Source organism: Rhinatrema bivittatum, chromosome 1 (assembly GCF_901001135.1).
Source record: "Rhinatrema bivittatum chromosome 1, aRhiBiv1.1, whole genome shotgun sequence".
Lineage (NCBI taxonomy): Eukaryota > Metazoa > Chordata > Amphibia > Gymnophiona > Rhinatrematidae > Rhinatrema > Rhinatrema bivittatum.
In genome coordinates, this window is record NC_042615.1 from 367,112,588 (window position 1) to 367,137,858 (window position 25,271).

The following is a 25,271-nucleotide window of genomic DNA, read 5'->3' on the forward strand; positions in this document are numbered from 1 at the left end:
AGGCAGCCCATCAGTGAACAAAATTAGCTAAATAAATGCAGAATAGAAGTCCTCACAATTAAGTTAAATCAAGTTGCTGTATAATTAATGATCATGATAGTGTGCTCTATCACCAGAAAAGTACTGAATACCCATTTCACATACAAAGTACTTACTGCAGAGCTGCCCAAATAGTTTGTCATTCTTTTTTCTATTCTGCAACATATGGGCCATGGACCAGAGCTTTGAAGACAAATCATCCCACTCAAGATATACTTGATAGCTACCTGAACTTGTTCACAGAAAAAAGACAAGCTTGTCATCTAGATACCAGGAATACCACACCAACTTCCAAATGGGTTGACTTTCAAGACACTCTTGACTTTTCTCTGATGAGGCTCAGCTAAATAGCAAAGGATGCAGAATACAACCATATCAGAAGGGGGCACTATAGGGAGAATAATATCCTCTACATTTTAGGTAGAAAAATGGAAGAAGAAGAAACAGAGAAATATGATGCAGAAAAAGACCATACAGCCTATCCTCTCTGCCCAGTCACACCAAGTGCTCAGTTGTACAAACCCTACCACTCCCTCAGAGATCCCCCGAGTTTGTCCTGTGCTTTCTTTAATTCAAATACTATCCTTGTCTCCACCACCTCCGCTGAGAGGTTGTTCTATAAAGAAATATTTCCTTAGATTAATCCTGAGTCATCCTCGTTCGATGTCCCCTCATTCCAGAGCTTCCTTTCTGTTGAAAAAGGCCCAGCTTCCATGCATTGATACTTTGGAGGTATTTAAATTTCTTTATCATACTTTTCCTATACTGCCTTTCCTCCAGGGTATACATGTTTAGATATTTGTCTGTTTCCATATGCTTTAGAGTAAAGAAAGACCACTGACCATTTTAGTAGTCACCATCCAGACCGCTCCATCTGGTTTATATCCTTTTGAAGGTGAGTTCTCCAGAGCTACTCTTGAGAAAAGGGGATACTCCATGAAACTAACAACCAGCAGATTTGAAACAAATCGTAGGAAGTATTTTTTTCACTCAGTGCATAATCAAGCTGTAGAATCTGTTGCCAAAGGATGTGTTCAATGCAACTAACCGAGCAGGGTTTAAAAGAGTCCATAAACAAGTCCATAGACAATTATTAGCCAGGTGGACTTATGAAAGCCATCACTTATTTCTTGGAGTGAGCGACAAGAAATATATGTACTTTTTGGGATCTGCTGGGTACTTGTGCCTCAAACTGACCACTGTCAGAGACAGGATGCTGGGTTCGACAGACCTTGGTTTGATCCAGCATGGCATTTTTTATGTTAAAGTTCCTTATGCCTTATTTCCAAATATCAAGTTTTATTAGTATTGGCCCATTAGTTCTTGAGTTACGATAGGTTGAATTTCTCCCCCATGCATTTCTTATTTGAAAATTATCAACCCTGCCCCCATCCTGTCACTCGCCATTTCGCCCACTAACTTTGACACGTGCAAAAGTCAGGTGGTATTCCTCTCAAGGGCCTACTTCTCATTCAACCAAGACCAATGAATCTGTACTGGAAAGTAAAGATCCTGCCTCCCCTTCTCCCTTTTTTCTCAATCCTTTGCTCAGTTCATTCACTTCCTTTTGCACTAGACATGCACGAGAATTTACCGCAGGTTGCTGGTGAAGGTAATTTGTAAGTCATAAATTTGCTGAGTGTTGAGGCTTCTGAAACAAGATCACCTGTAGAAACTGCAGTGACCCATTTCAAGAAGATATACAATCTTGATCTTAGAATAAGTGATTTAATAAAAAAGGTTTACACAGCTTGTGCACAGTTATTTTGCAGAAAATTATACCTTCATGCTTACCATCAAGATTCCCTAACCATTGCCACATAGAGCTTTAACTTTACCAATAAAACCCAGGGAAAAGGTCCTTCTGCTTGTTTTAACCAGAGAAAAGTGCAATGGATTTCATATGCTTGGCCAGGGAAATCTGTTTTTCCCTGCAATAACAAATTGCCCCTGTTCGTTTTGCTGATTATAGATACTGGTTTATAAATTGTGATTTCCCTTATGGGCAATCAAATCATTCCAATGCTCAATAGCCTAAGCATTCATACTGTATATCCAGCATAAATGAGAACAGATGCTCAGTGTAATGCCTTTATCACTTGTGTGCGATGAAATCGCACAAGGTCTGTTCTAAACCTTTCTCTAGGCCATGCTTCATCCCGGTGTAAGGGGTTTCAGTTCATGAACAGCTCTGGTATGTGAGGCTGTAGCACCTGGAAGCATGGATGCATCGGACAGAACGGCAGATACAGATTGCAAGGCCCAGACAGAATGTGCATTTTCTCTTTCTGAAGCATACGCATCACCTTCATCTCTAGATTCACGATTGCTTCCCTACCCTTAAGGATTCTCTGTATTTGCCCTATACTTTTGGGAATTTCAGTACTATTTTTGCCTCCACCGCTTCCATTGCAAGACAGAGTAGTGCAGGTATGGAACTTGCTTGAAGAAATATTTCCTGGCTTCAGTTTGGCACTTGGAGGGCATCGATGGCACCTCACGGGGAGCTTGCGGCCTGCAAGCTCATTTTGAAAGAGATACTCCCTGTGGGATTTCTCTTTGAAACTTTGGGCCGTGTGTGTTTAAGAACATAAGAACATGCCATACTGGGTCAGACCAAGGGTCCATCAAGCCCAGCATCCTGTTTCCTTCAGTGGCCAATCCAGGCCATAAGAACCTGGCAAGTACCCAAAAACTAAGTCTATTCCATGTTACCATTGCTAGTAATAGCAGTGGCTATTTTCTAAGTCAACTTAATTAATAGCAGGTAATGGACTTCTCCTCCCAGAACTTATCCAATCCTTTTTTAAACACAGCTATACTAACTGCACTAACCACATCCTCTGGCAACAAATTCCAGAGTTTAATTGTGCGTTGAGTGAAAAAGAACTTTCTCCGATTAGTTTTAAATGTGCCCCATGCTAACTTCATGGAGTGCCTCCTAGTCTTTCTATTATCTGAAAGAGTATGGGCATGGGAGCAGGTGCAAAGTAAGTGCCCAAAAGAAGGCTCAGGGCTTTCAGACTGATATCCCAGTGCATTCTTTCTTGTTCCTACTCCAGCTCCACCCTTAGCGCTGCCTGCTTTTGGTATGGCTGAAAGTATGCGTGATGTCATTCAGCTATGTTTGGGGGGAGGGGGAAATAATCAAAACCTGCAACATCATTTGATTATTGCCCTCTTAGATTGCAAAATATTTGATGCAAACTGCAGCAAAATCCTCTTTAAATGGATTGGGGGTGGTGGGAGGTGTGACAGAATTCATGCAAGCTTTTGCCACTTCAGAGAAAGAAAACGTCTATTTTCTTTTTGGGGTTTTGTTCTGTTAGCCATTTGTAGGTTGGTGTGCTGAAGTGAACTTCTTATACAGATAAGATAGAGCCTTTGATGACTCTTAGAGCTTTGGAACCACTCAGCTGCACTTATTCTAAGAACAGTACAGGCAGCATGTTACAGTCTATGTTAATGCCCAGTTGATGCACCTTCAAAACATTTCTAAATACCACAAATGTCAGGAAAAGCAAATGTAATCCATAAAACTCCATTTTCTTCTGATTTTTTTTTTAATTCAATTGCATTACATTAATGTGTTATTTGTCAGATTTGAAAAAGTTAAGATATTTTTTCTCATCCTCGAGCTGCGAGCTTCTTAACTTTTAGTCATGTCATTAAAAATAGCTTTCTTTTTCAAGAGAATTAAGAAAGAGCACACAATTCTGATGCTTTGCTTCTTGCTTGCTGGCAGGAAAGCCATACTTCAGTTCTGAAAATCTGATAACGCCCCCGCCATCAGTGAATAGCTGGCCAATCTTAGCCATAAATCTCACGAATATTGAGCTCACTGCACATGGTAGTAAATTACAAGCTAAGCTCACAATAATTTCAGGAACAAGTATTTACTGTAGACGAAGTGCAAAGGTCTTCTATACACAGTACATTTCACTGCTGCCCCATTTCTTTGTGTATCACAGTTTGCTGGGTTTGTGTCTGTCATTTTGTTTTTTTAGTTTGCAATAAAAAGCTAAGAATATGAAAAAAAAATTCTCTTTTCCACATCTCTCTAGTACCACAGGGTTGTATTTTTTTTTTAAATTCACATTTATAGTAATTTAAATTCTAGGCATTGTTATACAAGGAGTCGAACAATGACAGCATTGTTTTTCTTTTCACCTATCTCTTCTGCTCTGATAAAGGCTTAGCTCAGATCACAGGCTGTACAGGAAACTATATACAAGAGATATCATGGCCTGCAATATCCTACATGCATTATGTCATGCGATAGGATCTGGCTTAATAAACTTTAATGTTGGTCTAGCTTGTTTTGTATGGAGCTGTGATTATTTCTTTTGGTGGCATATATTTCTTTTAGTTGTTTTTTCAACTGCCCACTGGATCTATAAGCATACACCTTCAGAATATAAACCAGATGCATGTATTCAGTGAGAAACATCCATGGGCTTGAATCTGATTTTTCTAGAATTTTTACATAAGTTGAGTCTGCACCTTGCTTTCTTTTGCTTTCAGAGGGGGTCATTTACTAAGCCTTTTTCCCAGGGTCCTAAGTTTGCATTGCAGTTTTAGAAATTCAGTTTCAGTTCGATTTTAACCCCCCGGGTGTAAAATCTGGGGGTTATGCGCGCGGCCGGGCCTTGTGCGCGCTGCGTGCATTTTAGAAGGTGCCCAGCCGCGCGCATAGCCCCCATTACGCGCACAAGAGCCAGGCCTCTTCCAAGGGGCGGGCCCGGGGCATGTTTGGGGAGGGGCGGGGGGCAGCGGGAACAGCGGTATTGATCGCTGTCCCGAAACCTTGTGCGCCGGCTGTCTGCCGGCGCACACAACTTGCTTCAGATTGGGCCCTGAAGTAAGTTCGAAGAAAAAAGGGAAAAAAAGGGGAAAAGGTAGGAATTAGGGGTTGGGAAGGAGAGGGAAAGGGGAAGGGAGCTTAGAGTATGGGGGTAGGGAACTGGGGAAGGCTGCGATGTGCTGCCGTGCAAATTTTGCAAAACTGTCGCCCCCCCTTGCATGCACGGATTACAAAATCTGGCATGCACGTGAGTGCGGCCCACCGATTCTATAACATGCATGCGCCATGTCCTAAAATTGGCGTGTCCATGTGTGCGCGCCGGGTAGCGCGCGCACAGGGACGCGTGCGTGCACATATTAAAATCTACCCGTTTATGAATATGTTTGGATCCTTATAGTAGAATTTACAAAACATATAAGACTTGATTCACCCAGTTTGAGAATGGAAAGGAGGCTGCAGCAAATAGCTATTCGGGGGAGATCGAGAAATCAAACACCACTGCTAATCAGAACTGGAGCAGAGGCTGTGTGGGAGGTCAAGTAGTGGCAAACTGGGTAATAATAATGTGTTTAATAAATCCTTTGGGGACCACCCAATTGCAAGTCAAAGAAAGCATTATCTGTATCATTACACCATGCAAGAAACTGATAATCCATTTTTGCATAGATGCCTGGAATAAGAGGCTTGCAGAGACCAAGTCTCTCCTCCCCCCCCAAAAAAAAAAAATCTAAACAAAACCCTGGTAGGATGGTTACAGAGCCCTAGTGAAAGCAGGGCAGTTGCTCAGGGTGCCAAACATTGGGAAGTGCCACTGCTGGTTCCAGGGCCTGCCCACAAGAAATAAGCACTGATTCCACATGCTACACAGAGCCAGGCATTGCAGCATGTCAGGCCCAGCGTGACCGGGTGTGCATAACGTGCATTTGCGCAGGGCGGCACACCAAGGGGGGCGGTGGGCTGGCGGCAGCAGCAAGAGAGGCTGCAGGGCCGCCAGCGGAGCCTAACCCGCTGGCGACCGAAGAAGGAGAGAGGCTGCAGGCTGTTGACCCTCATCCTGCCAGCCGGCCGAAGGAGAGACGCTGCAGGCTGCCGCTGCTCAACCCGCTGGCGGCTGAAAATGAGAGACCCGGATCTTCTGTTTATTTGTGTGCGTGCATGCACCCACGCTCAGCTTCCGCTCCCCCCTTCTCCCCCAAGCGAGAAGCCGTGATGGAGCTCATCCCACCATGGCCCAAAGACAACAAATGTTATGATTCTGCTCTTTTGAAATATTTAATTTTTGGGGGAGGGGGGGTCTCAAACTTTTTTTTTAATTATTGGATTTTTTATTCATCAGAAGTTTGGAAATATTTTATTGGTTAAAACAACTGTGGAGGTTCGGTGGGAAAGGTAAATGAGGTTAACCAGAGTGCTTGTGCTATGATACAGGTTGAAGCCCATTGCGGGCAAGAGCCTGTGGATTAATAATTTAAGCACATTTGAAAGCTGATACCATTTCTACAGAAACATTTTTTATTTCAAAGGATTCATTCCAAATGGATGAAATCATGTTGACCATCTGCATTCTTTATTCCCTAACCTTTAATCATACCTCTTCTCTCCACAAAGGGGACAGCATGTATAAGACACTAGGCATTTTCCTCTCCCTCACATACACGTATGCAGTTCTCAGCTCCTACATTTAAGTAATAACCTCACAACGGCCTCCCACACATATCAGCAAGGCTAGCGTCACGGGGCACTAGAACCTCATCTGTCACAATCGCTGTATCGAACCTCCCTGCATTCCCAGGAGTCATGCCGTAAGGGAGGGGATATTGACTTCGTACAGCCGACTCCTCCCATCCCCATTTCACCTTTAGCGTCACATCAGTCATACTGTCTTACAGGTTAGGGTGCCTCTGTTGTTACTGCTGTGAAGCGGGATACTTGTCAGTACTCATGGAGGTTACCATGCCACGTACATACACATGGATACGTCTGAAAGTCAAAGGGTAAATGGAACCACTCACCTTTCTTTCCAATGCTGCTGTTGTCGGCTGAGGAGCACAGGATACATTTTATCTGTGCCTAGGCAGCACAAAGTAAACAGATGTGTTCCTTTTGAATGCTGGTCCTTACACTTTACACCCTTACACTTTGCACAGTATAAACATGCAGCTGTCGTGCGCTCATGCACATGGCCTAACTGAGAACCAAGAATAACCACAGCAGGGCACTTCTCTAACCCACAGCCACCCCCTGCCAGCTTTCTTACGATTGGTCCTCTAGGGCCACTACCGGTATGAGGAGGACTAGCCTTGTATGATCCTCCTGCCAACTCTGGTAAATCTGGCTTAGCTTTTCTCCTATCTTTCTGTGCGAGAAGTGTATGGGTCCGCATGCATTGTCGATAGGTCCAATGTGTGTTGCCAGTGTGAGAGTAAGTCATTTTTCTAGACTAATATTTTGCTTTGCCTCGGTTGGATTCATTTCACTGAACTGTCTTCCTTTTCAAATCTTTTTTTTGTTTTTTTTTGACTAACCTGGACCCCAGGCGGCATATCCTTTTGGCCTAGAAATTGCTGTGAGGTATCCTGCCACTAGAAAACCGTGAGGTAGAAGTGAAGGAGGCAAGGGTGTTCCAGTGGCTGATGGAGGTCCTTTCAAGGATACAGTCCTGGAGAACCATCTCTAGCTTGCAGAGGATACCCAGCTCGTAAGTATTTTCCTTTACATGTTTGTCACTCTCCATCATGGCACCTCGTGTGTGTGTGTATCTGCAAGGTTTTTTTTTGTTTTTGGTTTTCATATGGCGATGGCTCTGTCTCTCCTGCTGCTCTGGCATCTGTTGCATTCCCTTCTCTTAGTTGTGTGCGTATTTGCTCCAGCTTTTCCAGAGTGCATGCTCCTTTCTTCTGTCCCCTTCTCTTGTGTCTCTGGGTGTCCTGTGCAAGGATTGAGTTTTCTTTGTTTGCTTTGTGTACGGTCCTGTTGCATGCACTGGAAAGGCACATAGCTTGTTATGTTTTCCCGGAGTAGCATCTGTTATAATTCTTGACTTTGCTTTTCTTGGCTATACTGTATGTCTTCTGTGCATTCTGCCTTTACAATCTCGGTGCATGCTTCTTAGTGTAAACGACGTTATCCCCCTTTGATCTGAGTTTGTTTCCACTTTTCCTATGCTTCCCCCGTGCAGCAGTCTCTTCAAAGTGCTGGTGTTCTGCAGGCTAAGCTTGCCTGCAGTGAACGTGTATTGCTTTTCCCTAGGGATTTTTCTGCTGGTGAAGAAAATGGTCCCTGTTGGCAGCTGTAGCTGTACGTGTTGCCTTCTTCCCTGCTGCTCACCTGCTTCTGTCTGTGCTGTCTGTGAGGCAACCTGCGTGACTGTCCTTTTTCTCTCTGTTTCAGCCCTTCCCTAACATGTTCATGCTCCACCTCTGGCAGAAGCAGGAGGAAAAGGAGAAGGAGGCCTCACAGGAAGAGGGGAAGGACCCCCTGATCCCAAAAAGAAAGACATGCCAGTAAATGGCCACCCTCCATACCCCGGAAACTTCTGCTACTGTGGCAGAGCCTGCCAACCCTGACCATGGGTGGTCTTGGGGGAGTCATCCTTCCAGCCCTCATGGCCAGTAAGGATATCCATTTGGACATGCCTTCTAGGGAGGGGAAGTTTGAATGGAGGAAACACACGGCGGTTGTGAACCCTGTAGGGATAAGCTGAAGATGACTCCTGAAGGCTCCTGGGAGCCCCTTGTTAAATGATTTTGTGAAAATAAAAAATGCCTGTCTAAGTGAAGCAGAGCTTCTTGAGAAGACATTTGTAGCTTCTTGAGAAGACATTTGTAGCACTCTAGTGGAGCCCTGCTCCCCAGTGTGGCTTTATAGTAATTTGAAGTCTGGATGTGCTACCAGGCAGTATGGGTACTAGATGTCATTTTCCTCACCTGCCAATAGATTTCGTACATGTGTGTAACTGACCTACCACATCCTTCCATGGATCTCCTAGTTGGAGTACAAAAGGAAGGGCAGTAACTCTACCTCTCCCACCCTATCCCCTCGGCCCAACAAATGTTCATGAGAAGATGGGCATGACTTGAACTATGGAGGGTGACCTGATGTTTAACAGTTACATTTGCTCCATATTAAAGGCAAAAGGCAACGCGAAGCAAAATAGAGAGCAAGGTATTTACCGAGGGAAGGGGCCATTTTAAAACTTCAGCTCCCTTTCAAAGCAGGAAGCAGCATGTTGGTTTGAGAACTGAAAACGAGAGAAAGCATTTCAGGGAGCTACTCCTGCATTAGATGAGTGAGTGCCCTACTTTCTCTTCTGTTTGAAGAAGATGAAAGGAGCACTGTGCTTGTTACAAGCTGTCTCTCTTTCTGCCCCGCAATCCAGAGCGGGAAAAATAACATCCTTGGGTGCAACAGAGAAAACATGTTGATCATTTGGATGCCGAAACACAAGAGTATGCACAGTATCTTGACTGAAGATGGGTTGGCTGCAGTTTTCTATTTAAGATGCTGCTACAGGGAAATGCTGGGGGTGGGGCGGGGCAGGGTCCGACAGCTAATAAGGATGGTAAGGTTTCAACAGTTTTCACTGCCAAAAATTGTCTGAGCAAAGAATCTTAAGAGTCCCAAAAGCATGTATATTTAGACACATTGGACTAGTAAAGGTAAAATCTTGACCCAGCTTATTTTGTTGACCCTGTTTTCCCTCTGGCAGGTAAGCACATTACTTGCTCACCCCTTTTGTCATTATTTTGAGTTCTGGTTAGTGTTTTAAGCTTCTTCCTTTCGTGAGCCAGGAAATCCCAGCCTAGGCAATTTTTAATATGCGCTCCAAATGCCATAAAATCGTAAATGGACACAGCTTTCCATCAAGTGGTGTGAGTTAGTTCCAGGCAGGTGATAACAAAAATGCCTAATTTGGGGAGAGATTAATGCAAATTTTAAAAAAGGTATTGCCTATACTTTGCTAGTCCTTTATTTATTTTTAATTAAATATGCCATCTGCTGTTTGTTTTAATATTTTATAAGCTGGCTCTGGGGCTGTTGGATGACAAAATGTTTTGTTAGCCAAGTGCAGCAATAACTCAGGTGTTTTTCATGATCCACAAACCACATCTGATTTCTGTATTTGTGAAATTCCCCCCTCCCCCCCAAAAAAAAAACAAAAACGAAACAAAAAGTTATCTTGGATTTTATGTTTAGCTGGTAAAAAGTAGTGCCAGGGGTTGCTAGAAGATCACTGCAAGTACCAAGCATATTTGGGGAAAAAAAGAAAAATCAGGATAAATTCAGTTTGATTCACTAACAACTTTTTCTGTTTTATAAATCATTTTTTAGCAAATATTAGGGCCAGTATATAAAAATGTAATCACTTTGGTTGGTTACCATGCAGGGGAGGCTCAAGGAAATCTGCTGCCTGAGGCAAGGGATGAAATGGCACCCCCCTTTGTCCCCCTACCCCTCCTCAAACATGTTCTTTCTCCCCCCCCCCCCTTTCAGGATCATAATCTCTCTCACACACACACACACACACACACACACACACACACACTTCTCTCTACACGCACTCATTCTCACCAGGGCCTTCATCTTCGTCACGAGCGGGATGAGCTCCACTCACTGCCCGCCGGGGCCTTCATCTTCACCGCGAGCGGGATGAGCTCCACTCACTGCCCGCCGGGGCATTCATCTTCACCATGAGCGGGATGAGCTCCACTCACTGCCCGCCGGGGCCTTCATCTTCACCATGAGCGGGATGAGCTCCACTCACTGCCCGCCGGGGCCTTCATCTTCACCATGAGCGGGATGAGCTCCACTCACTGCCCGCCGGGGCATTCATCTTCACCATGAGCGGGATGAGCTCCACTCACTGCCCGCCGGGGCCTTCATCTTCACCATGAGCGGGATGAGCTCCACTCACTGCCCGCCGGGGCATTCATCTTCACCATGAGCGGGATGAGCTCCACTCACTGCCCGCCGGGGCCTTCATCTTCACCATGAGCGGGATGAGCTCCACTCACTGCCCGCCGGGGCCTTCATCTTCACCATGAGCGGGATGAGCTCCACTCACTGCCCGCCGGGGCCTTCATCTTCACCATGAGCGGGATGAGCTCCACTCACTGCCCGCCGGGGCCTTCATCTTCACCATGAGCGGGATGAGCTCCACTCACTGCCCGCCGGGGCCTTCATCTTCACCGCAAGCGGGATGAGCTCCACTCACTGCCCGCCGGGGCCTTCATCTTCACCGCGAGCGGGATGAGCTCCACTCATGGCCCGCCGAGGCCTTCATCTTCACCGCGAGCGAGATGAGCTCCACTCATGGCCCACCGGGGCCTTCATCTTCGCCACGAGCGGGATGAGCTCCACTCACTGCCCGCCGGGGCCTTCATCTTCGCCACGAGCGGGATGAGCTCCACTCATGGCCCGCCGGGGCCTTCATCTTCACCGCAAGCGGGATGAGCTCCACTCACTGCCCGCCGGGGCCTTCATCTTCGCCACGAGCGGGATGAGCTCCACTCATGGCCCGCCGAGGCCTTCATCTTCACCGCAAGCGGGATGAGCTCCACTCACTGCCCGCCGGGGCCTTCATCTTCACCGCAAGCGGGATGAGCTCCACTCATGGCCCGCCGAGGCCTTCATCTTCACCGCAAGCGGGATGAGCTCCACTCATGGCCCGCCGAGGCCTTCATCTTCACCGCAAGCGGGATGAGCTCCACTCACTGCCCGCCGGGGCCTTCATCTTCGCCACGAGCGGGATGAGCTCCACTCACTGCCCGCCGGGGCCTTCATCTTCACCGCGAGCGGGATGAGCTCCACTCACTGCCCGCCGGGGCCTTCATCTTCGCCACGAGCGGGATGAGCTCCACTCACTGCCCGCCGAGGCCTTCATCTTCACCGCGAGCGGGATGAGCTCCACTCACTGTCCGCCGGGGCCTTCATCTTCACCGCGAGCGGGATGAGCTCCACTCATGGCCCGCCGGGGCCTTCATCTTCACCGCAAGCGGGATGAGCTCCACTCATGGCCCGCCGAGGCCTTCATCTTCACCGCGAGCGGGATGAGCTCCACTCACTGCCCGCCGGGGCCTTCATCTTCACCGCGAGCGGGATGAGCTCCACTCACGGCACGCCGGGGCCTTCATCTTTGCTGAGAAAATGGCAAAGATGGAGGAGACCCTGGCTGCACTGGGGGGGGGGGATGATTCTGCACAATTTCTGCATTTCACAGAGGCGTAGAATCCCCCCAGGATGTATTCACTGGAGGTCCATGAGTCCTTTGTTGTGAGGCGGCCACTAGAGGAGTTGGGGGGGGGGGGGGGCACAGTTTTTGCCACTTCCAAAGTTTGCCGTTTGAAGCGGCCGCCTCACCCTGCCTCATTATAGAACCGCCCCTGTTACCATGGATGACTTACCACAGTTACTATGTAATTTAAGTCAGCTGATACTGCGCCGAGTAGTGTGCTGATTAGATGAGCAAATATCACTTTTTTTTTTTTACCACATTAATACATGGTATCTTGTTTACCAAGTGAAAATCCTGCATTGCCAGAAAAAAAAAATAGCATGGGATAAACTAATTTGACTAAAACATACCCAGGGATACACCATCCCCTTAAGGCAAGTATAAAAGCCTGGTCACCAAAGCCACTTGGATTTTGCTGCCCCAAGGCATATTTGATGCTTTTCACTCCCCCACATCCTGTTATAGGGTAGCAGAAGGCCATTCTCTGCTGAATGAGATTCGGCAGAGCTGGAAGGCAGCAAATCTTGGCCAATTTGCTGTCCCTAAATGTTTGCTGCCCTAGGCATAGTTGTAATGGGTGCCTCTCGACAAATCCAGGGCTGAGTGTTGCTACACAATTATGGAGAGCTAATGGAGAGAGGAAAAGGAGAATGAGGAGATAGAAGAGATGGAGGAGGAGGATGAAAAGGAGAGGTGGAAAAGACACCAAAAAGTAGGGGAGAGAAGGGGGCGATGGTTGGAACCACCAAATGTAGAAGTGGCATTAGAGACAGTGAGCAGCACAGAATCTGCCATTCTCTAGGTCAGGGCTTCCCAGACCTGTCCTGGTGACTCCACAGACACTCAGGTATTCAGGATATCTTCTCCAGATGTGCCTGAGATAAATTTGTACATGCTGGGTCTCCAATGGATGCAGATTAATCGTATACATATTCATTGGAATAGACTTAGTTTTTGGGTACTTGCCAGGTCTTATGGCCTGGATTGGCCACTGTTGGAAACAGGATGCTGGGCTTGATGGACCCTTGGTCTGACCCAGTATGGCATGTTCTTATGTTCTTATTGTGGATATCCTGAAAACTGGACTGACTGTGAAGTTACCAGGACAGGTTTGGGAAGCCCTGAATCCATAACATCCTCTTCAACACGGGGGAGAATGATCTTCTTAATCCAGGTTCTAAAAGTACTATTCACCACAGAGGGAAGAAACTAGTAATAGGTCCATGCTGGGCAAGGTCAATTTGTGGAAGCCAGAGATAGCTACAGCTAGTTTAGGGGGCAGTGGGGGTTGGTGGAAGAAGGGCCCTGGCGTACTGTGGACTACTGCTTGAGGAGGTGCAGGAACTGTAAGTGAAAACTTCGGTAGATGGTATTTATTTATTTTTGAAATATTTATTACCCTCCTTCCTATGTTCAGGGCAGGGTACAAGAAAATACACTTAATAAAATTGCATAAAATTACTTAAGAATCAATGAACAATGACAAAAGACTGGCTCATCTTATAGATGTGGCACCTCTACGGGTTGGCCACTAGATATCACGAAGTCCCTGCTTAGAACTCTAATACTATGAGCCTTCTACCCTTGTCACCTGGAGGGCTGAGTTGGTTGCCTGCTCCTATGTAATCCAGCCATTTTAGTGTTCTGGGGAGTCACTTGGAGTTAGCATTATAGCAGTGAGGATGCACGTTTTCCATTCCCTGATGAAGCCTCCCAGCCTCAGCATGAGCTTTATTTTTGAAGAGGTCCCTCTCAGTGCACATCTTGCCAGAGGGTTGTCCTGTATTTAGTTTCAGTGAAATAGATTTTTGCCAGAATCCCTTTGAGACATAAGGGCTCTCAACCCAGAGGCCTGAAGACCTGTGAGCCCACTTTATACCCTCGGTGCAGCAAGCACCAGTGGCAGATCCTTTTGTGTGAGATTTTTGAAGGTTAAGATGTATCCTAACTTTTTTTTTTAGAAGAGACTCCTGCTTAAACCTTGTACCCTTTGGAGAAGGCTCCTTCTGGACACAAAGGACAAGGATTAAAGGCCTGTGAGCCTCAATCTATGTCTAGATGGGACAAGCACCAGTGATAATAAAGCCCTGTGAGAGAGGGGGCTTGACTCCCCCTCTCTCACAGGGTTCCAGGGCTTGCATAGCCTAGTTCTCATTTTTCTAAAGACTTTTCCTCCAAGAGAAGTCATCAGTGCCACCATAAACTGGACTCAAGTAGGATTTTTCCATGTTGAGGGGATTCCTCCAATAGGATTCCCACTTGGCCTGCTGGGAAAGCTTTTGTGCACTTTAAAATCACCATGGGAAGCTTTTGCCAGATAGCTGAGAGTTAAGGGACACCTACCTAGAGGAGAAAACCACCTTGTACATCAGTCAGCTGTAAATTCATCTTTATAGTTAAAGAATCAGTAAACATTTAATTTAACACCCATTGCCTTGTCCTGCCTAGTTTGTCCCATCTCACACTCTGGGGTACAGCAGCTAACACCACACAAAAAGGGACACACACATACACACACACACACACCATTCCTGGCCATAAGTTATTATTATTATTATTATTTATTTTTTTTTATATACCGACATTCGATCTGAGATATCACACTGGTTTACATTCAGGTACTGTAGGTATTTTGATTAAGGGTTTCTCCCCACAAAAAGGATTCCACCCTTGGGAGAGAGAGGAAAGTTATGGGAGAAGTGCTAGCTGGAACATAAGTTTGTGTGCCCTTGGGATTTAAAAACTCCCAGCAAGGGTTAACACAAAGAGCAGAGGAAGTGTTACGTGCATGGGCTTAACCCCGCGTCCTGCTGCCCTTACGCTTTTCACTGGGCCTGGCCGCATGGCCTCGTGCCGCCGGGCCCCCCCCTGCCCAGGGCGGGCCCGGCATGACTGGTTCTCTGGAGTGCGGCGAGAGGCTGAGCTGCACTCCTTCATTGCAGGCTGCTGCATGGCCCAATGCTAGCAGCCGATTCCCCATCATTTAAAGTGCCAGTGGCAAGAGCGGCCGGCGGCACTCCCTCTATGACATCAGAGGAACTGGCCTATTTAAGGCCACCTTTCCCCCTTTCCGGAAGCCTTGACAATCGGGTTCCGCTCTTGGTTGCTGACTTCCTGTTTCCAGCCGACTCAGGCACCTAAGGGCTCATCCTAAGTGGAATGTGTGCTGTTATTGGTGAAGCTCCAGCTGGGCCTCTGCTCTGAAAGACTCCACAACAGGAAGGAGGTCCTACTCCATTCAGGGGAAAGGCTGAAGAGAGTCCTAGAACCTGACCAGGTATAAGCCGTAGTACTAGAGTTGTAGCCAGACAATGTAGTGCCTATTGCCAAGGGAACAAGTGTTTTTGGCAAGTGGTGATTAAATTGTAAGCCAAGTGTTTCTGATAGCTTTTATCAGGGAAGGTATTGGCTACAATGAACATGCCTTTATCACTTCTAGTGAATTGGTTATATTATTTATTTATTTATTTATTTTTATTTAAGGTTTCTTATATACCGAGGCACGTTTGCAAAACATCACCTCGGTTCACAATGTAACATAACTTAGCAACAGGCTTTACAATAATAACATTAACAGGGGGAGTATTAAATTAATTAGGGTCTACATCGTTTTAACAGCAAAGCAAACTCCTTCCACTACCATTCACGTTGTCAAGCACCACAAAACCCTGCCAAAAACACCCTCAGAACTTTTGTCGCAAACCTGTAATCCCATGATAGCACTAACAGACAGGAGGCACACACCAAGCACGCTTCCTATCAAAAGACAGCACTGCAAATGTAATAATGGACTCTAGAATACCAATACACCTCCTACAGGAAAGCAGAACAAGATGGACTGCTTCAAATCCCTACAGAAAAATTAAACACTAGCAAAAATCCTTCACGTCTATTACACATGCAGGACACGGACAGATCCTCACCAAAGACGGAGTAAGGAACCCCAGATCAGAAATAGAAACACGCAGACAAAAATTGAACTGGAAAGCACAAGAAACATACCTGAGACTGTTTGAGTTCTGGTCATTCTGAGACTTCTGTGTATTACTTGGGGGAAAGACCCCAGCCTTCTCTCCTTTCCACCTCCCTTCCTCGGATGGACCCAAAGCACTTTCACCTTTTCCCCCTTCCCACTCCTCAAGGCAGACCCCAGCACTCTTCCCCTTCTTCTCTTTCCCAGACTGGACCCAGTAGCGAAGTTCCCAGTTTCCACCCCTTTCCCTAAGGCTGGCGCACAGCCCTCTCTCCCCCTTCCATCTCCCGCTAAAGACTGGACCCTAGCCCTGATGCGCCTCCTCTCCTGCCCCCCCCCCCCCCAAGGCTGGGTCCCTGCAGCACTCTCCCCACCTCTTCCCTTCCCAGGTCTGATTTCAGGCAGCACTCTCCCCCTTTTCCTCTCCTCTCTTCCTGTCCCGAAGCTGCACCCCAGGGCTCTTCCCTTTCTCCTCCCCCAGGCCAGACTCCAGCAGCTTCTAATGTGCCTCCCACCTACCAGCACAGCATTCTCCTTCTTAAGTCTGCACCAACCATCAACAAGACCAGTCTCCTCTCTTCTTGTCTGGCAACCAACACAAGACTCGCCCCTTCATGATCCCCCTTCTTCCAGCTGCTGAGGCTGACACAAGACCCGCCTCCTTCAGTGCATGGGGGCTGTCACCATCTCATGCCCCCCTCCTCCCCACTGATAGTGCACCCTTCGGGTGGTGGCACCTACGGTTCAGGCTCTGTTTGTTATAGGTTCGCTATTGACTCTGCACAGTACAGTGGTCCAGGGCCTAGAAAGCCTGACTCTTTACTGCCCTGCATGGGAGGACTCTCCTTCTGTCTCACTTCTTGTACCTGTATTCTTTCCTCTCGTTCTCTCTCTTGCACCTCTGTAATTTTTTTTTTCTTTCTCTTGCCCTACTTTCTTGCAAGCTTTTTCTCTTTTTGCCACTACTGCTGCAGCCAGAGCAACTAGCTACAGAGGCTCCATGTTGTTCTATGAGGCTTAGGTTTTTCTCCCTCCTGCAATCTATTAATGCTACCTTCCAGGTGGTGCATTTTTTTTCCTGACCTAAATATTCCACAGTGAAATTCGTGCCACTTATTACACTTTAGTAGATAGCAGGTAAATGCCTAAACAGATCATTTGCAAGGCCATTACTGTATATCTCCAGGAAGTCATGACAACATTTATTGTGGCTGCAGTGAGGTCATTTCCACCATCATAGAAAGCACAGTGAACAGCTAGCACCTTAAACAGTTAGCACCTAGCACAAGGCAGTTACCACAGGGGGAATGCTGTATCACACTTCAGTACATTACCCAAATATCTGGCTTTTTTTTTTGTGATATTTACTAGGAAAATGAGTAAGAGTAAACATCGCCAGAATTTGATTTTCTGTAAATGGGTGGGAGATAGAGGGTGGGTGTAGACTAGACCCATGTTAAGTTTATTTTGTTACAGTTTCCTTATGTTTTGTTCTTTACCTATTTATGATATGCCAAATAAAAGAAAATTAAAACACCAGCCACCGCCAAAAACAATTACAAAAGAAAACTAACCTACAATGACACAAGGCAGTTTACCTTGACCGTACAGCTCCATGTTAGGGTTGCCAACTGGCTCCAGATTTTCAGGACAGGTTGAGCCAGTCCTGGATTTGCGCCCCTGCTCGCAGGGACTTGTAGTCTTGCTTTTTTTTCTTAGGGAATGCAAAAGGGAAATGAGAAAAAGTCTGTGCATGCAGGGGAGTAAAACCTGGACTGGATCAACCTGTCCTGAAATTCTGGAGCCAGTTGACAGCCCTACCCAGGTAAAGGGATGTAAGCTGAGCCAGGCCCTAGTTTGTTGTGTTGCATTCAAGGCGATGTTCTGCTTTTCTTAGGGAGATTGGGACTACAACACTGGAGATGAGGTAAAACCTAAACCAAGACTGGCTCATTTCATCCCCCTTGACATGAAGCTCTGTGGTTACCCTAACCTTGAATAAAGTAACGGTTGCCATGTTAGTTCGCTTAGGCCTAGATTCCTTAAGGCTTCTTTTCTCCCACCCTTAGTGAATCAGGTAAAAACAAAGTCCAACTAAAAGATTATTCCTTATTTTTTGGTTTGTTAAGATCATGTGTTTGAAACTTTCGATATAGCTGTCTAGTGTAACAATGTTGCCCATCCAATGGGCTGAAACAGATGGGTTTTTGTTTGTTTGTTTTAAAATTGTAATCCACCGTGTTATGAATGTTCTCTGCCTTATGAAGATGTTCTTTAAGGTTCAGTTTCCTGAAGTATTGTTCTAAATCAGGACAAAAAGCTAGCACCCAAAACTGGTTTGCTGACCTTGATTTCTGCACAGTTTAGCTTTGAAATTGAGACCTCAGTGCAGGTTAAACCTTAAAGACGAGCATTTTGTTTCCCTGGAGCTCTGTCTGGAAAGGCCATCAGATAGGAAAGGACAGCCCATAAGTAGCATAGCTGGAGGTGTGAGTGGGTGGCACTGCGTGAGGTGCAGGAGAAAGAAAAGCATAAGGTTTGCCTCAAATCAATTAGGGCTAAGAATATGGATCAGTACTTTTCATTTTTGTCATAATCTTTTCATAAAGAAATGATATACAGAGTTCATTTAAATATAGCCATAATACAGTCGCAAACAACATCTTCTCCACCCCCATAGGCATCATATTTATGACACTCATCATTATGTGACCAGAAAGAGCTGAAGCTCAATAATCCCAGTCAAATTTTCAGTCCAGAGAGCACCAAGAATCTGGATGCAGGTGTAGCTGAAGTTCTCTTGGTAGGGAGTCTATAAATGTTCGTGCATACGATTGGGTTTTAAACGGAATAGATGTTGATTCTAAACAAAGCAAATCTACCATTCTGGTATTCCATAGGCTCAAATTAGGAGGATCTGACAGTAGTCACTTTAATAAAATACATTGTTTCGCAATAAGACAGCAATTTAAGACAGCATCTTGCATTTTCCCGACCCACCCATATTTGAGTTGTATTCCAACAAACATAATTCAGCGGAGCCTACAGCATTATTCCCCAGCATACCCGGGATCTGTTGCAACGCCCTGGCCCAAAAAGGAGCAATTTTCAGGCAGCTCCAGAACCCATGCTAGTAGCACTCTTAGTAGCAGGAGGGTATGCTTTTTCTATTTTATTGGACATAATGATTGTACTCGATTTTCTGCTCTATTTAAGGGATGTGCATTCATTTAAAAGGAATGTGCAAAATGGGAAAAATGAAGCTATTTTTGGTGCATTTGAAAAATGTGGGGGCGTTTTTGTATAAATAATAACATAGGGCTGGATATTAAGAGATACACACGAGTGTAGATTTGTGCGCGCAACGCAGCGCGCACAAATCTACGCCCAATTTTATAACATGCGCGTGAGGGTCAGCACATGTGATTCAGGTGAGGTTCTTTGCTGGCGTGTAGTTTCTGTGTAGGGCTCCACAGCAGCCTGGCTTGTTCCATTTTCCTATTAGGAGAAGTATTGGTGTTTTAAGGCCTGGTGTAATATTTTCAGTGTTGCCTTTTCTCAGGTAAGGTGGTTACTGTTTGAATGCTGGAAGTTGGTGCTGTTCTGGTATGGGGTTTTTTGTTATTTATCTAATTTCTGTTCAGAGAGAGTACTCTTCTCTTTCCCTTGTATCATTCTTATCAATAAAAGTAATATAGAGCCATACATTGTAATGAGCAGTGTGCCACATGTGAGCCTTCAGGTGTGTCATGATGGGAAAAATGTTGCGAACCACTGATTTAGACGGAAAACTCACAAGTTATCCATCTAAATGATAAATGTGGCATATTCAGCCACTTATCTGGATAACTGCTATTTATCCAGGTATAATTTAGCTGGATAAAAAAGGGCATTTCAGGGGCATTCTGGAGAGGGGTTGAGTTATCCTGCTAACATAGCTGAATATCGCTTATGTCTAGCTAAAATTAGCTGGATAACTTTAGACCTGCTCAGAAACAGGTCTAAAGTTATCCGGCCTTGTATGGCCTTGTATGGCCAGATAACTTGCTACTTATCTGGAGTTTTTTAAAAGATAATCCGGGTAAGTAGCGCCAAGAAGGTTAAAAAAATGCAGGGCCCTGAGGTCCAATTTCCTGGCACTACTTATCCGGCCACACAAGGCTGGATAACTTAAAAACATTAACGGCTGTATTCAAACATAGCCATTTATGTTTTTACGTTATCTGGGTTCTTGTAGCTGGATAACTTTAAGCAAGTATAACCAGTAGGACGTTTATCCCGCTGAATATTTAAGGCAAGTTATCCAGCAAAGGTTAGACAGATAACTTATCCACTAAATGGCTTACTGAATATTGGCCTCATGATGTATAAAATAGTAGCATTTTGAAAGTGGGATATTATTGTATGGCGGTGGCGATGAATAACATTGCCAGAACTGGGCCTGCATTGCAGTTTCTCCTGTCCATGTGCAGTCTGCAATGGTGTCATTGACTTGTTGGCAAAACATTTTCTCTTTTGGGACTGACTGGGAAAACCCCTCCACCTCTTAAGAATGCAAAATCCAGGAAGTACATCTTTCAACTAGACATTGAATTGTCGCTTCTCAGCTGGCTTTTATCTTGTTTTTAGTGTCAGAAGCAGGCAGAGTTGACCTGAGGCTTGAAAAGGAGGGGGGAAGGAGGTAAAAGCAAAATGGTATCTATACCTCTGCTCACTTAGAAAGTCTTGATTTGTGCTGGTCCTGCATAGATTAGAACTGGAAACTCCTCTCCATCGTACACAGGACTGACTGAATTTCAGAATGATCCTAGGATTGCGGAGGGTAGTAGCTATGGAAAAGTTGTCAAAAATCCAGTAAAGAAGGATTTTCCTCCATCCATTCTTTTTTCTCTTTTGGAAAAGAGGGCCCACCATGAAACGTGTTTTGGCTATCTCAGTTTTTCATAGGTCATTGTCTGTCATTTTCATTGAGAGCATTGGTTGGCGGAAGGGAATTGTCAGTTCCAATCAGTTTCAGCTGAATTGACAGCTACCTTCTGTAGAGTGAGCAATATTTGGAAAAAGTGCACATGCCACATATGAGTACACACCCTCACATTAACTTAAACAGGCATATTGTTTTCTTTTTTCAGCCGTTGTGTCAAAATGTCTTCCAGCAGCTCCCTAGCAATTTCCCTGAAACTTGAAGGCAGCTGCCAGCAAGAGGGTCAAAACCTAATATCAGCAGGCTTCTTCTAGTCCGTACTGGCTACGGTGTCACAAATGCCATCACACAGAGCCAAAACCAAAATAAACAAACCAATCAGTGTTAGCAAGTGTCTGTCACCCAGTCCTCCAGGGAGTGGTTGACTTCTCCTCACATCAGATTTTGACCTCCGACAGATAAATATATCAAGAGTGCTGACAACGAAGCTGCCACTGGCACAATCCATTGTCCTTTGTCCTTCCTCTCTCCAAGGAGTCAGGTGGGCACCTTGCCATCTCCTCTGTGCCATCTGCTTTCTGCCAAGTTTAATCAATAAATCTTTTTCTTGGGGGGAGGGGGTAGAACATTGCTTTCTTCCTTGGTTACAGGATATTTTTTCCAACCTTCTTGTCTTCCTCCAGTATGTCTTTTCATTTGGCGGAAAATGTTCTTTTCTGCATTTGTGGGCAACCCCCTTTTCTGAATCCCCAGTATCCTCTACCATACAATGCCTCCATTCGTTGTTCTTTATCACGGCTGCCTTCCCAATGAAGATATGCTTTTTAGCGTTTGTTTAGCACAGTGCACCATTCATGTGTTGTGTTTGTTCTTAAACAAGCATTAAATATGAAATAATCCAGCATCCAATTTTTTTTTTTTGCAAGGATTTTACATTTATCTTCTTTAATTTAGTTAACTGTTTTATTTTTTCCCCATTTGAGAACATAGCATCTCTTTCTCTGCAGCCTTTCACTTATAAAAGGGGATGCGGTAGTTAAAGGGCTAAATTCCCCTACTTAGAAAAATGTACAGCAAAAAATAAATGCCTGCATTGGAGGTAGATACATTTCTTGAAAAGAGCTGATGAGATGCCTCAAGCCACTCAGACAAAAAAAAAAAAAGAAACAATACTTCCACTACTTCTATTATCTTTATCCAGGGTTTTTGGCCAGGGCCTTGCTCTTAACACACATCATTCTGTAAAGTCTCTTAACTTTATTTGAGACAAAGTCATATTCATGTTTTTGAGTTACCGTACATAAGAACATAAGAACATGCCATACTGGGTCAGACCAAGGGTCCATCAAGCCCAGCATCCTGTTTCCAACAGTGGCCAATCCAGGCCATAAGAAACCTGGCAAGTATCCAAAAACTAAGTCTATTCCATGTTACCGTTGCTAGTAATAGCAGTGGCTATTTTCTAAGTCAACTTAATTAATAGCAGGGAATGGACTTCTCCTCCAAGAACTTATCCAATCCTTTTTTAAACACAGCTATACTAACTGCACTAACCACAAACTCTGGCAACAAATTCCAGAGTTTAATTGTGCGTTGAGTGAAGAAGAACTTTCTCCGATTTGTTTTAAATGTGCCATATGCTAACTTCATGGCGTGCCCCCTAGTCTTTCTATTATCTGAAAGACTAAATAACTGATTCACATCTACCCATTCTAGACATATACACACTCCCATACCCCTCTAAAATGGCACCCCCTGAACCCCCCAATACATCCAACATATACACCCTCCCTCACAACCACATCTACTACCCACAAATGCACAACCATCCTCTCGCAAAATACACACCCCATAACAATGTTCCCTCTAATTTTTGAAAGGCTACATGCACAAACATTTTCTTCTGCATGCTATGTTTTGCCTGTGCGCGCGTGCAGGTGTGCACAGCTTAGAAAGAACAATGCCCACATCCCCTTACCCATCCAAAATACACTCCCCACACATTATGCATAGTCCTATACACCCCATTTACACTTCCCATGTCTGCAAACAGCCGTCCAATACACACCTATGTACACAACCCCCCATCCAACTCCACACATAGTCCATCCATCCATCTCTTCTACGGTTCTTTGTTGGAAAGCATTCCCAAAGCCATGCCCGTACGTGTTTTCCCTACTAGTTCATTTCATTTCACTTTTTTGCATTACAACTTAATTTGGAATCCAAACATCTTGTTTGCTGCCAATGGCAATAGTAGCTTCTGAGAACAGGAGCATCGTGGCTAGCTTTTTTACTAGTATGCATAGGTACTGTGTATTTTTAGCTCCGGTGATATTTTTAAACTGGACTCTAGCTGCAGTGCCATTGTTTCCTCTGATGTTATTTCCAGAAAGAGGCATTTCAGCGCAGTCACCTCAAAGGCTGGAAGAGTTTCCCTGTTACACTGGGGCAGGATGTCATAGCACAGTTATGCTTTCTAGGAAGTAGAAATAGTTTCAAAGACAAATATGTATTTGCTTTGGTATTTTAGGAGTGCAGCTGCAAGCTAGCTCCCGATGGACCAGTCAGAAGATAAGCCCACCCCATGCACTGCTTGAGAGGTAACACTCGAGTTCCTAGCACGTGCAACCCCCCCCCCCCCCCCGAAACACAAAAAGGAACAGAGGCACAGAAGCAGAACTGCATAAAAATGACTGCAAGGTGCATTTAATCTGCTCGCCGTTTCTTTCTTCTGCCATGGCACAGCCCCCATTTCCTCTCTGGCCTTGCCTTTCTTCGCCATCCTGATGACGCCTTTTGCCTGTAAGCCCTGCTGCTGGGCAGGTGTCCGTGCATCCACTGCCATTTCATGTGAAGTCATAGTTGCTTCTTTGAGGTATGGTATTATAGAATAATACTTTAATAGCCCTACACACTTCATGATATTCTGCTTAACGTCAGCTGCCTAGAGGTGCTGTTTTTTTTTTTTGTTTTTTTTTTAATAAAGCAGCACTGTTTTTCACCTGTAACATCTTAAGTTTCTCAAATAAAAAAAAAAAGAAATGACCCGAGGAAATTTCTCTATTCCACTGTATTCTTTCTTTTCCCTACATCCGCCTCTTGCTAGAAAATGGCAGTCGTGCCCTGAGTAACATGTTCTATTTTAACATGCCTTGAATCTGCAAACTGCCTTAAAGGTAAGCTATCTGCTTTGACAAGCTGGCCGTGGGTGAAACCTCCCCCTCAGAAGACCGCGATACGTTTTTGTTAGCCGTAGTTCTAGTCCTTTTGCAAATGACTTAGCTGAATCCCCTGCAACTCACCTCAGACAAATGCTGTTCCTCTGGAGATGTGCTATAGGGCTGCTGTGGACTTTTCGCGTGCGAGAAGGGAGCCAGGCAGCTCACGAATGGGCGCTCCCACCAACTAACTGTGAAGCAATGCAAGCTTTAATCAGAATCTCAACATCCTTCTTGGGTGGTGGTGGTGGGGGAAACAGCTGCAATTTAATACAGCTTTTAGGCTTAGTAGAGTATGCGTCTGCACTGCTATTTGATCTCTACTAGTGGTATATGGTGAGCTTGGAAGGCTGCATTGTAAAAAGTTCTGGGCATCTGCCGTCTTTCAAGAATAAAAGCGAGCAGTTAAGAGAATTGTTTATCCCAAAGAAACATATTTTTTTCAGAGCTGTGCATAGTGCAGTTGAGCATTGGTCAGCTCTTAGTATCAGAGGCACAAAACTAGCCTGACATGGGTCGCACTGAAATATTAAGTGCATGATGGTGTCATCAGCGTTTGGCACGCTTTATTTTTTTGAACTGGAGTGTGATCCGCTGCTACTGAAAATTGTTTGCACCTTCTTTTGTGAAGCTACAAATGACTATCAGAGAATATTTTAATATGCCGTAACCTGCTTTTAGGAAATTCTGGGTTAAAAAAGGCAGGTAACGAATCCAAGTAATAAAGAATACAAAAATAAATAGAAGGATATTGCTGAGTGTCCTGCTGCACTGTAGATCCAATATAACGTGGGTGTTAGGGTCAAAAAATGCGGTCTGTATTATAAGCGAGTCCACGCTATATAGAGTTTATAAAAATCCAGCTGAGTTAACCGGATAAGACTTATCCGGATAACTCACCTGGGATATTCAGTGGCACGGCTATGCTGCTGAGTACATACAGGTAAGTACCTAGTTAGCCCGATAAGTTTTAGCTGGCTAACTTTACACCTACTGTCGAGCAGGTCTAACTTATCTGGCTAACATCTTCAGATAAGTTTGAATATCCTTACATGTCTGGCTATGTTAGAAGGATA

At 45.1% G+C, this 25,271-nt stretch overlaps 1 protein-coding gene and 1 long non-coding RNA gene across 2 annotated transcripts in view; both read left to right on the forward strand.

Annotated features, from left to right (window-relative positions):
* EPHA5 (EPH receptor A5) overlaps positions 1–25,271 on the forward strand; it is a 744,210-nt gene that overhangs the window by 84,116 nt on the left and 634,823 nt on the right. The gene's annotated exons all lie outside the window — the stretch shown is intronic.
* On the forward strand, positions 7,207–8,552 carry LOC115091061. Its single transcript, XR_003856598.1, has 3 exons — positions 7,207–7,265; positions 7,380–7,541; positions 8,234–8,552. It is a non-coding gene; the product is annotated as an uncharacterized LOC115091061 (long non-coding RNA).